The sequence below is a fragment of the Scardinius erythrophthalmus genome (assembly GCF_964197995.2).
Source record: "Scardinius erythrophthalmus genome assembly, chromosome: 24".
Taxonomy (NCBI): domain Eukaryota; kingdom Metazoa; phylum Chordata; class Actinopteri; order Cypriniformes; family Leuciscidae; genus Scardinius; species Scardinius erythrophthalmus.
In genome coordinates, this window is record NC_138244.1 from 6,787,664 (window position 1) to 6,798,368 (window position 10,705).

Here is a 10,705-nt window from a genome sequence, read left to right on the forward strand (position 1 = left end):
AGTTGATCATCACTGAGTACATGTATGCTGACGGTGATATGGGCATCATGAAGGGAGAGGAGTAAGGTGGTTGTCCCCATAGCTTTACTCTCTTGACCATTTGCCATAATGAACCTTGGAATTTCACTTGCACTCAGTGTCTCACCTGCCTTTTTTATGTTGTTCCACAGAGTTTTACTCATTAAGGAGTACGTGCACCCTGAATCAAGGACAGCATCACCACTGGACCCTCGGATGGCTATTGGCACCACCAGGAGGGTTGGAATACCGAAAACGGTGGCCACATCCGCACTATGACCCCGGCCTTGTCCGTGTTCAGGTTTTTTGCTAGGTTTTTTAGAAGAGCGGTCTGAAGGGTGGGATTGTTGTACATGACTCCAATAATCCTTAGAGTTACTCCAATCCTTCTCAATAAGCGACCCCACCTTGACCACCTGTTCCACGGTAGACACGATACCCCGCAGACCACTGGCCAGCCTTGGATTACATGCACTAAGGATGCGCCGCACAATCTCGTCTTCCTCCATATCTGGTCTCCACTTCAGACAGAGTGCCCGATGATCGTAGGCAAAATCCCGAATGCACTGGGAGGGTGACTGCACCTGTGAGCGGAGCTGATCCTCAATCTCTGTCTGGTAATCAGTGGGAAGGAAAGCCTCAAGGAAAGCACTTTTAAATTCTTCCCAGTTGGAAATCTTGCCGCGGGAAGCCAACCACCAGCTCCGTGCAGGACCTTTAAGAACAGCATTGAGTGTGCCTATGAGCTCAAAGTCACTCAGTGGTCTGAGGGTGAGAAAGTTTTCACACTGCTCAATGAAATCAGTAACATCCGTAGACTCCCTCGACTCCCCAAACTGGGGAAACTCCATTCTAATAGGGGGCTTGTTTGTAGCTGCACCAGATGATGCAAGGGTGACATCCCCTTTAGACATATGCCGATTAGCAGATGATAACCCAGCAGGTGTGGAGAAACTAGCTGGCCTCCAAGAGGAACGATATTTATTGCGAGTCTTTTCCAGTTCTTCACCCCACTGCTTATCTCTTCGCTTTAAGCAGTCCACCAACACCTGATCAAATCTCTGCAATTTAATGTCAACATACTCTTTAGCCTCCTTAAGCATTGACTCAATAGATGCTCTGAGACCCTCCTCCCTGTTGAGTGTGCTGTCGTTTGAGTCTTTGAGACGGTTTTCCAAAGTCTCCATCTTAAACTGAAGTTCCTGGATTTGTTCCCCCATCGAGACTCCTTCAGCATCCTCAGCCTCATCCAGCGGTGGTTGTTCTTCTGCCGGTGGATCTAAATACAGAGAGTCCAACAAGGTGGTTATTTCTGTGACACCACTTTGGTTGTGTCTAGTGGTAACGTGGCGATATGGGTCAACTTTCTCAGAAGGGATGGATTCGGCATCCTCTTGGGGCCCATAATTTACCACATTAGTCCCCTGCTGGCTTGGGGCATCCATTAATGACGTGAATAATTAAGTCAACAAGGGTGTGTAAATAATGCAATGTAGCAAATATGCAAAGTAATTAACGTGCCTTGAGCGAATGTGCAAAGACTGTGCAAAAATACATATATATATTGACTGAGGTAACCTTAGTAAGCTACTATATAGGCTATTTCTCCTTTTTACACTGCCTACGCGTTTAACTCAACAGCAAATAAAAAAAAATCTCAAAAATCTGTGTATGTTTCTTTGCTATCATTATTCTCCCCTTTCCCCGCAGCATGTATCAAAAGTATTTGTAATGAAAACCCAGAGTAGACAACTTAGCAATATTTTACAGTAGGAAAAAACGGGTATACATTCACAACAATACCAAAAACAAAATCATCCAAGATCCCCGTACGGGCCACCACTCTGTAACAATTTCCCTTACACTATCAAAGCAAGGAAAAAGTACTGCACGCAAAACATAAGGTAACGGGCGGATCTGATACCTACTGATATAAATAAAGCCAGTAACAGCTTACTGGCTTTATTTATATCAGTAGGTATCAGATCCGCTAAACACAGACCGCTTTCCCCGAGAGGACTCCGGAGTTCAAACGGGGAAAGCGGTCTGTGTTTAGCGGGCTCTGTGTAATAGTTGCATGAAGAATTCATCAAAGGGACTAATACCCTATTTTTGTGGATTACGTGACAATTGTTTTCTGGACTACTACATCTTCCCATCGGCTAAACAGACTGTGGCGAGATTGCGTAAGTCCACGGGGATATATTGACTGCGGCTTCTCGCCACGCTTCGCCTTACATTTTTGTTTGGTGTCTTTTTCTTCTCGCGGAGTACATTGTCGTTCCGTACGGACAATTTATGTTGCTTGAATGAACTTTCGGTCTGCTGGCCAGGACCTTGGGACATTGGGGTGTTGAGGGTTAAATGTGTGTGGGTAATTTGAGAATGTTTGTTTGCTGTGTTGGAGTGCGGCCGTGCCTCCAGCTGTGAAATAAGCGCATATTGCTGCCCGTCTGGGTATTATAATGTAATATATCTCTCAATACACTTGGTTGAACTTGTGTTTCATTGTTTTTTCGTTAATATATAATTAATTCAAGTCTACATACATGTCAATTGTATTCTATATATTTTTTCTTTAGTGTTTATTTAACGAAAGTAAGCTGTTACTGGCTTTATTTATATCAGTAGGTATCAGATCCGCCCGTTACCTTATGTTTTGCGTGCAGTACTTTTTCCTTGCTTTGATAGTGTAAGGGAAATTGTTACAAGCTGTATCAGGTCAGAGATGTATGGGGGCGCCTGTCCTTGTAGGGCTCTAAAAGTTAGAACCAAAATTTTGAAGTGCATTCTAAATTTCACTGGTAGCCAATGAAGTGAAGCTAAAACAGGAGTAATATGTGCCCTTTTACTGGTGTGGGTTAAAAGCCAATAGCAGCAGAATTTTGGACAGTCTGGAGACGACAAAGATCCTTCAGCCTGGTCTCATTCATTGTTAATACGTAGGTATTCATACGCAATTTTCAAAGATAGAAAACATACTTTTTTGTAAGTTCGGATATGCTGACACGTATAATCACAATAATTTATTTATTGAAAAAATGTCAAAGCCGGTACCAAAAGTCGTTCACATGACGATGTGTCGCAGTCCTCTCTGGCAGTAGGCTATATAATAGTTACAGAGATAACGTTACAGAGCAGAATTTAAGTTATTAATCCATGAAAATGTAAATGCGGTTCTCTTACGAGAGTTTCTCTCGTACTTGTGTAATATCTTACGCTAGGGGAAAACCTCTTTTCCTCGAGATACTGAAGCCAAAAAATTATCCTTAATTTTGCAATAATGTAAAACGCATTGCAGCAGCATGCAGACATGGGCGAGACAGCTCGCGCGCCCATTGGCTGCTCTGCGGCAACTGCACCAGCCTATCGAGAGAGGCCCCTCATGACGTCAGAACCAATGAGGGCGCTTCGCGCCCGATTCGTCATGTCCCGCCAAAAGAGGGTGGGGCTCAGCTATAAATATAGCCTCGAAGGGCTGGTTTGACCAGTTTTTTCTCTCTTCAGCGAATCTCACGCATCGCTGGATCCCGAGAGGAAGAAGCCGCGCCGTCTGATAGAAGCACTGAGCGGGATTAGCGCCACATCTGAAGCTGCTGGACGACAACTCGCCGCCTTCAGTCGCCGTTCCTGCGCACGCTTTCCGGCGTACATATCCTTTTCTCTGCTACTGTGTTTTGTGTATGTGTGTGTTGTTCGCCGCCGCGACACACACTCCCTTTGCACTAAAAGAGCCGGTCGTCTTTATCAAGACACCCCTTTTTCCTGGTAAGGATCACGCAGCTCTCGCGCTCGCTGACGGCGCTGCCCTCAGCGAGCTAATGCCTACGGTGACTCTGAGGACTTGCCTGGCATCCTTCTCCAAGACTGCACCTCCGCAACCTCCCCCACCCCGCAAAGCTTGCCGGTGCGCCCGCCTGCTTCACCTGCTTCGCTGAGTCTCTTCCTGATGGACAGTGGCCGCCGCGTGCCGCCGCTTCCGTCGTGGATGTAGACCAAGAAGCCGCGTCTGTGGGGGATGGTATCTGTTCTCCCTCTGTTCGAGCCACGCAAACTGCGCCATTCACAGGGGATGTTAGGAGCGGACGATCACGGGCTAGCTTTCTCTCTCCCTCTGTTCGAGCCGTGCAAACTGCGCCGTTCACAAGGGAGACCGGAAGCGTACGGTCACGGGGTTAGTTTTTTCTTTACGTTATAAGAAAAGCTGCCCGCCCTAGTTGCGCCCCATTCATAATATGCCGTCAATGCTTCGCTCTGTCAGTTCCCTTAAAAGGCGACTGCAGATGTGTATTTTGCAGCCAACGAGCGCGTTGTACAACCCGCTCGCCTGCACCCATTCAAGCATGTTGACGCTGTCTTATATGGTCGTGCTAACTGAAAGCATGTGTATTCTCCCCCTGTGGCTCAGTGGCAGAATCTTAGGCTTTCGCATGAGAGAACCGTGTTCGAATCCCGGGCCTGCCGACACATAAAATTATGCCGTCAGTGCTTCGCTCTGTCAGTTCCCTTAAAAGGCGACTGCAGATGTGTATTTTGCAGCCAACAAGCGCATTGTACTACCCACTCGCCTGCACCCAAACACTGTTTCTATGGCAACACAAAGGATTCCTAGCCGCTGCGGCCGGACTCCCACCAAAACTTCTCGCTCGCTCAGTTCCAGTAATTGCGACTGTTCCAGCGTATTCTGCAGTAAACAAGTCGGCAACACAGCCCGCTTGCCTGCACACAAACGCCGTTTTTACGACGACCCAGATAAATCCCATAAAGAGTGTATTTTCTGGTATTCCGGCCACGGCCTATGGTGTTAGGAGTGTAGTAAAAATGCCCACTGCCCAGTGCCCATTCCTACACACAAACATGGCCCGCCACACACGGCCCGCACAAATAAAATCGACTCATGTCGATTGTGCACCAAATGTAGTGATTGTGCTTACGTCCCAGTGCCCGCAAACACTACACACTACATGTCTCACGGTTTCTGTAAAAACGAAACCAACGCACATACAGTCTGCACAAACAGACGGTGTTCTCAGCGTTTTGCATGGGCCCGATGTCCCGCGCCCTCATTCGCTCACAGACATAATAAACCCCATGGGGTTCGCCCCGCTCGCTCTCTCTCAGCACACCGCTGTAGGAGAACTGAGCGCGGGCAGGCTGCCCGCTCTGATCAGCGCACCCCCAGTCTCACACGCTGCAAGCGTGGCGCTCATGTTACAGCACACCGGTGCTCTCCGCTCGCCACTCGCGACCAGAGCCCAGATATCATTCTACTCTTAGCCACTCACGCGAAAGCGTGGGCAGAGCTTCCCAGGGTATCAAAGTGGGTGCTGAACACTATAGAAAGAGGCTATTCGCTACAGTTCGGTCGACGCCCGCAATGCCAAGCGGCGCGAATCGAAACTACGGTGAAAGAGGAAGTAGCACACCTACTTCGAGCCGAAATAGCGAAGTTACTGAGCAAAGGGGCTATAGAACCCTTATCACAGGCTCAGAGCGAAGGGGGCATGTACAGCAGATATTTTCTGGTACCCAAAAAAGACAGGGGTCTCAGACCCATTCTAGATCTAAGACGGCTAAACAAAGCACTTCTGAAAAGACGGTTCAGAATGCTCACGACCAGGAAAATCCTCTCGCAAATTTGCCAAGGGGACTGGTTCATGTCAATAGATCTGAAAGACGCTTATTTTCAAATACAAATAGCGTCACGTCACAGGCGATTTTTGAGATTCGCCTTCGAGGGCCAGGCATCAGTACACAGTCCTGCCGTTTGGCCTATCCCTGGCACCTCGTGCATTCACGATGTGCATGGATGCAGCGCTCGTACCCCTCAAACTCCGAGGCATACGAGTGCTGAATTATTTGGACGATTGGCTGGTTCTAGCTCGATCACAGTCAGAGCTCATAGAACACAGGACCATATTACTCGACCACCTCGAGAATTTGGGTCTCAGAGTCAATTGGGCGAAGAGTTCGCTGTCTCCCAGTCAGAAAATATCCTTTCTGGGTACAGAACTGGACTCGCTGTCTATGACAGCGCAACTGTCACTGCAGCGCAGGCTGAGTATTCGGCGCATGACAGAAACTTTTCGCCACGGCACTTTAGTCCCGCTCAAAAGGTTTCAGAAAATGCTGGGTCTCATGGCTTCAGCATCTTCAGTGCTTCAGCTGGGTCTGCTTCGCGTGCGCCCGCTGCAGTACTGGTTAAAACCACACGTTCCGCGCAGAGCGTGGACATCCGGTCTCTTGCGCCTCAAGGTCGATCAGAAATGCATCGCAGCTCTGAAACCTTGGACAGTGACCGATTGGTACCGGTCAGGTGTAAGCCTGGGGACTTCCTCGAGTGTGAAGGTGGTGTCTACGGATGCCTCAACCTCGAGATGGGGAGCGCTGCTAGAAGGCAGACCGTTCTTCGGCCTGTGGTCAGAACGGGAGAAGCTTCTACACATAAACTGTCTGGAAATGATGGCAGTCGACAACGCGCTGAGGCGTTTTTGTCCCCATATAAAAGGACACCACGTCCTGGTCCGTTCGGACAACATGTCAGTGGTGGCTTATATAAATCACCAAGGAGGTATCAGATCCAGAGCCCTTCACAGGCTGACGGAACGCCTCCTGGTTTGGGCTCAGCACAATCTGCGCTCGCTCAGAGCAGCGCAAGTGCCCGGCCACCTGAATGTGAGACCAGACAGACTGTCCAGGAACAATCTTCCGGCAGGAGAATGGTCTTTACACCCGCAGACAGTCAAACTGCTGTGGAGGACATTTGGCATAGCGAAAATAGACCTATTTGCGTCTCAAGAGAACGCTCACTGTCAGGAATTTCTCTCCAAGAGCAGGGATGCGCTGGCCCGCGTCTGGCCCCGCTGCCCGCTCTATGCGTTTCCCCCTGTCACGCTTCTGCCCCAGGTGTTAGAGTGAATCAGGGAAAGCGGGTGCTCGGTGCTACTCGTCGCCCCATTATGGACGAACCAAGCCTGGTTTCCAGTCCTGATGCAGCTGACGAGTACCGCCCCGTGGCCGATACCGGTGAGGAGGGATCTCCTCTCGCAGGCGAACGGCTCGATATGGCATCCTTGCTCGGAGCTTTGGTCCCTGCACGTGTGGGCCATCAACGGGTACCCGTTAACCTCCCAGCGGGAGTGTTAAACACGATCACGCAGGCTAGAGCTCCATCTATGAGACGGCTCTATTCCTCAAAATGGTCTGTGTTCACTAGCTGGTATACAGCGCGTGGCACTTCACCCTCACACTGTGGGGTGTCGGAGGTTCTTTCCTTTTTACAAGAGCTTCTGGATAAGGGCAGAGCCCCATCCACGCTCAAAGTTTATGTGGCGGCCATAGCAGCGTTCGCTGAACCAGCGATTGGCCAGTCATTAGGAAGGAACGTTCTGGTCATTCGCTTCCTTAGAGGAGCTAAGAGGCTGAATCCTCCCAGACCTCCCTCGGTTCCCGTTTGGGACCTTTCCACGGTTCTGGTTGACATGAAAGGTGCCCCATTCGAGCCAATACAATCAATAGACCTAAAACACTTGTCTCTCAAAACAGTGTTTCTTCTGGCTCTCGCTTCAGTGAAGCGCATAGGGGACTTGCAAGCGCTCTCAGTGAGCGCAACGTGTATGGAGTTTGGACCTAATGACTCGAGAGTCATACTCAAACCAAAGCACGGATATGTTCCTAAATCCCTCAATACACCGTTTAGGGCACAGGTGATCTCCCTGTCGGCCCTGCCCGTGTCTGAAGAGGAAGGGGACGCAGGCTTCCTTTGCCCGGTCAGGGCGTTAAGAGCCTATGTGTCCTGCTCATCCGTTTTCAGACAGACGGAGCAGCTCTTTGTTTTGTTCAGCGGACGTTCTAAGGAACTAGCCGCATCAAAACAGAGTTTATCCAGATGGATAGTTGATGCTATAGCGCTAGCTTATACATCTAAGGGCCTGCAATGCCCGTTAGGTGTCAAAGCGCACTCCACGAGAGGCATGGCTTCGTCGTGGGCTTGGTCTAGTGGGATTGCCTTGCAAGATATCTGTATGGCGGCAGGCTGGGCCTCCCCGTCTACATTTATAAGTTTTTATAACCTCGAGGTTCCCGCTTTACAAGCTAAGTTGCTCTCGGTCTAAATTTTCAGTATGGCCTGCCCGATGCTATCGGCCCAGGATGCTGAAATTACTAGAGCGTCGATCACTGATCGTCTGTATACTTCTGTGGGCAGTGTGTAAGTCCCCCATGTATATCAGTCCAGGCCGAGTTCGCCCTGGCTGTGTGGAACACTTGATATAATCTGCTCTTATTAGAGCTCTATATTACAGGAATGATGCTATTCTAGCCCCTCTTCCCGGATTCTCTGTGAGTCCCGTGTGATTAGGCACTGTATGAGCCCCGGGCACCTGCCCTTGGGACTTTAGTGTTGTATCTCAAGCACGCACGGCGTTTTACACTGTGTTCCCCTAGCGTAAGATATTACGCAAGTACGAGAGAAACTCTCGTAAGAGAACGTACTCGGTTACTAACGTAACCTCGGTTCTCTCTAGAGAGGGAACGAGTACTTGCGTATCTTGCCGTGCATGCATCACGCTCCGGTTCGCTTCGGCGATAAAAAACTGGTCAAACCAGCCCTTCGAGGCTATATTTATAGCTGAGCCCCACCCTCTTTTTGCGGGACATGACGTATTGGGCGCGAAGCGCCCTCATTGGTTCTGACGTCATGAGGGGCCTCTCTCGATAGGCTGGTGTAGTTGCCGCAGAGCAGCCAATGGGCGCGCGAGCTGTCTCGCCCATGTCTGCATGCTGCTGCAATGCGTTTTACATTATTGCAAAATTAAGGATAATTTTTTGGCTTCAGTATCTCGAGGAAAAGAGGTTTTCCCCTAGCGTAAGATATTATGCAAGTACTTGTTCCCTCTCTAGAGAGAACCGAGGTTACGTTAGTAACCGAGTACGTTTCGTTTCGCTGTTCGCTCTGTGAAGGCCATACGTGAAGGCGCGCGCGCTTCTCCATTTCAAATGTAGCCATAGGGAATGTAGCCATATAAGAATGTAGCACACCAACTTAAACACGGCATGTCACAATCTGTGACGAAGCATGCGAGAACCAATGAGCGTTTGATATCACTGCCGTAAAACATGTTGTAATGCTTCGGGCGCAATTTTTGAGTGCGAAGGTGCAACCCTGGTGATGTTTACGTATTCGTCGGAAGAGGAGCTTGTTTGAGACATAGCTGCTAGTATGCTGCAAAACTGTCAATGGAATGAGGTGAGCAGGGGCGTAGCAACCGGGGGGGGGACACTTTTAGAAAATGGTGATTCTGTCCCCCGCATTTTTTTTTTTTTGACCCAGTGCCAATAATACCGCCCGTGTTCTCTGATTTGTTACTTAGACTTGAGTGAACTAACATTCAGCCAATCACAGCGCGAATCATCTCTTGGGCATGTCTGCCATGAGCTTCAAATCTCTTGTTGCTCTTGCGAATTTTTGTTCGTTGTGTTTAGTTACTTTGCTGTTTGGCCATCTGGGTTAAAATGAACCCCAGAAAAAAGCAGAGGACGATTACATCCTTTTTTCAAACACGCACTGTAAGTATGTATGTCACGATGACATGAATCACACATAAAGTTTCCTTGTTGATTTAATCAATTGTAACGCAGAGTAAGACCGTCTATGAGTGATACGTGTAGGACAACAGAACCTGTATGGACCTTTTAATATAAAAATAAAAAATAACCAGGGAATCACCGAAAACATGAGGATGATTCTGTTTTATTTAATTTGATGTAAGTGGCGATTGATAGCCTATAGCTAGTTGATAATAATATAGGCCTAATGTGTGCTGTTGAGGCTCGCGCAGTTATAACATATTTTAGTTAAGAAACAATATATAGCCTAGGCTACACACTACCAGCTGTTTTCCTGAATGCCATCAAGATTGAAACCGTACTGGTTTCATAAAAGTTCAATAAACAAATAATTAAAATTAAGACACTTACATTTGAGACGCAATGACTGTTTTTGTTCTGTTTCAGCAGCGAAAATAGTTCCAAACAAAGATCACAGCAGAACCACCGCGCATCTCACAGCAACTCAGCCGTGTTTCATTTCTGAATGATTCAGCATTTTGAACGAATTGGTTGAGTAAAAGATTTAATTACCCATTCATAAACGGCCTCATTCTGAATAAATCAGCCATTTGAACGAATCTTTTGAATGAATGACTCAATGAGTCGCTCATTAAGACGGTCGCCTGCCGCCTCCTACTGGCGGTTTAGTTTCATAAAGTATCATTCTTTTCAACATTCCTTATTTGTATATTCAAAAATATTTAAAATAATCCAAATTAATACAGTTATATTTTTTTCAATGTAAATTATTTAATTTGATTGGTAACAGCCTACTGTCTTATTATTTTAATTGAATATATTGATTAAATTTAAGAATTTGAAATGAAAGATGCATACATTTAGGCTAATAAAATTAGGGGGTAAATGCCCTTTTTAAAGGTACAAAAATTAGTGTTTTCAAACAGTGATGTAATGAAACTGACAATTTAAGTTTGAAGGGAGTAAAGCCTCTGTTTATGCTATTAAGGAAATGCAATTTTGCCAAAAGAAGAACTTTTATTTTAAATAAATGTTCATTTGAAATCAGCCTACTTCAGTGTGATATGTTACCATATTAACATGCTTAACACTGAGAATT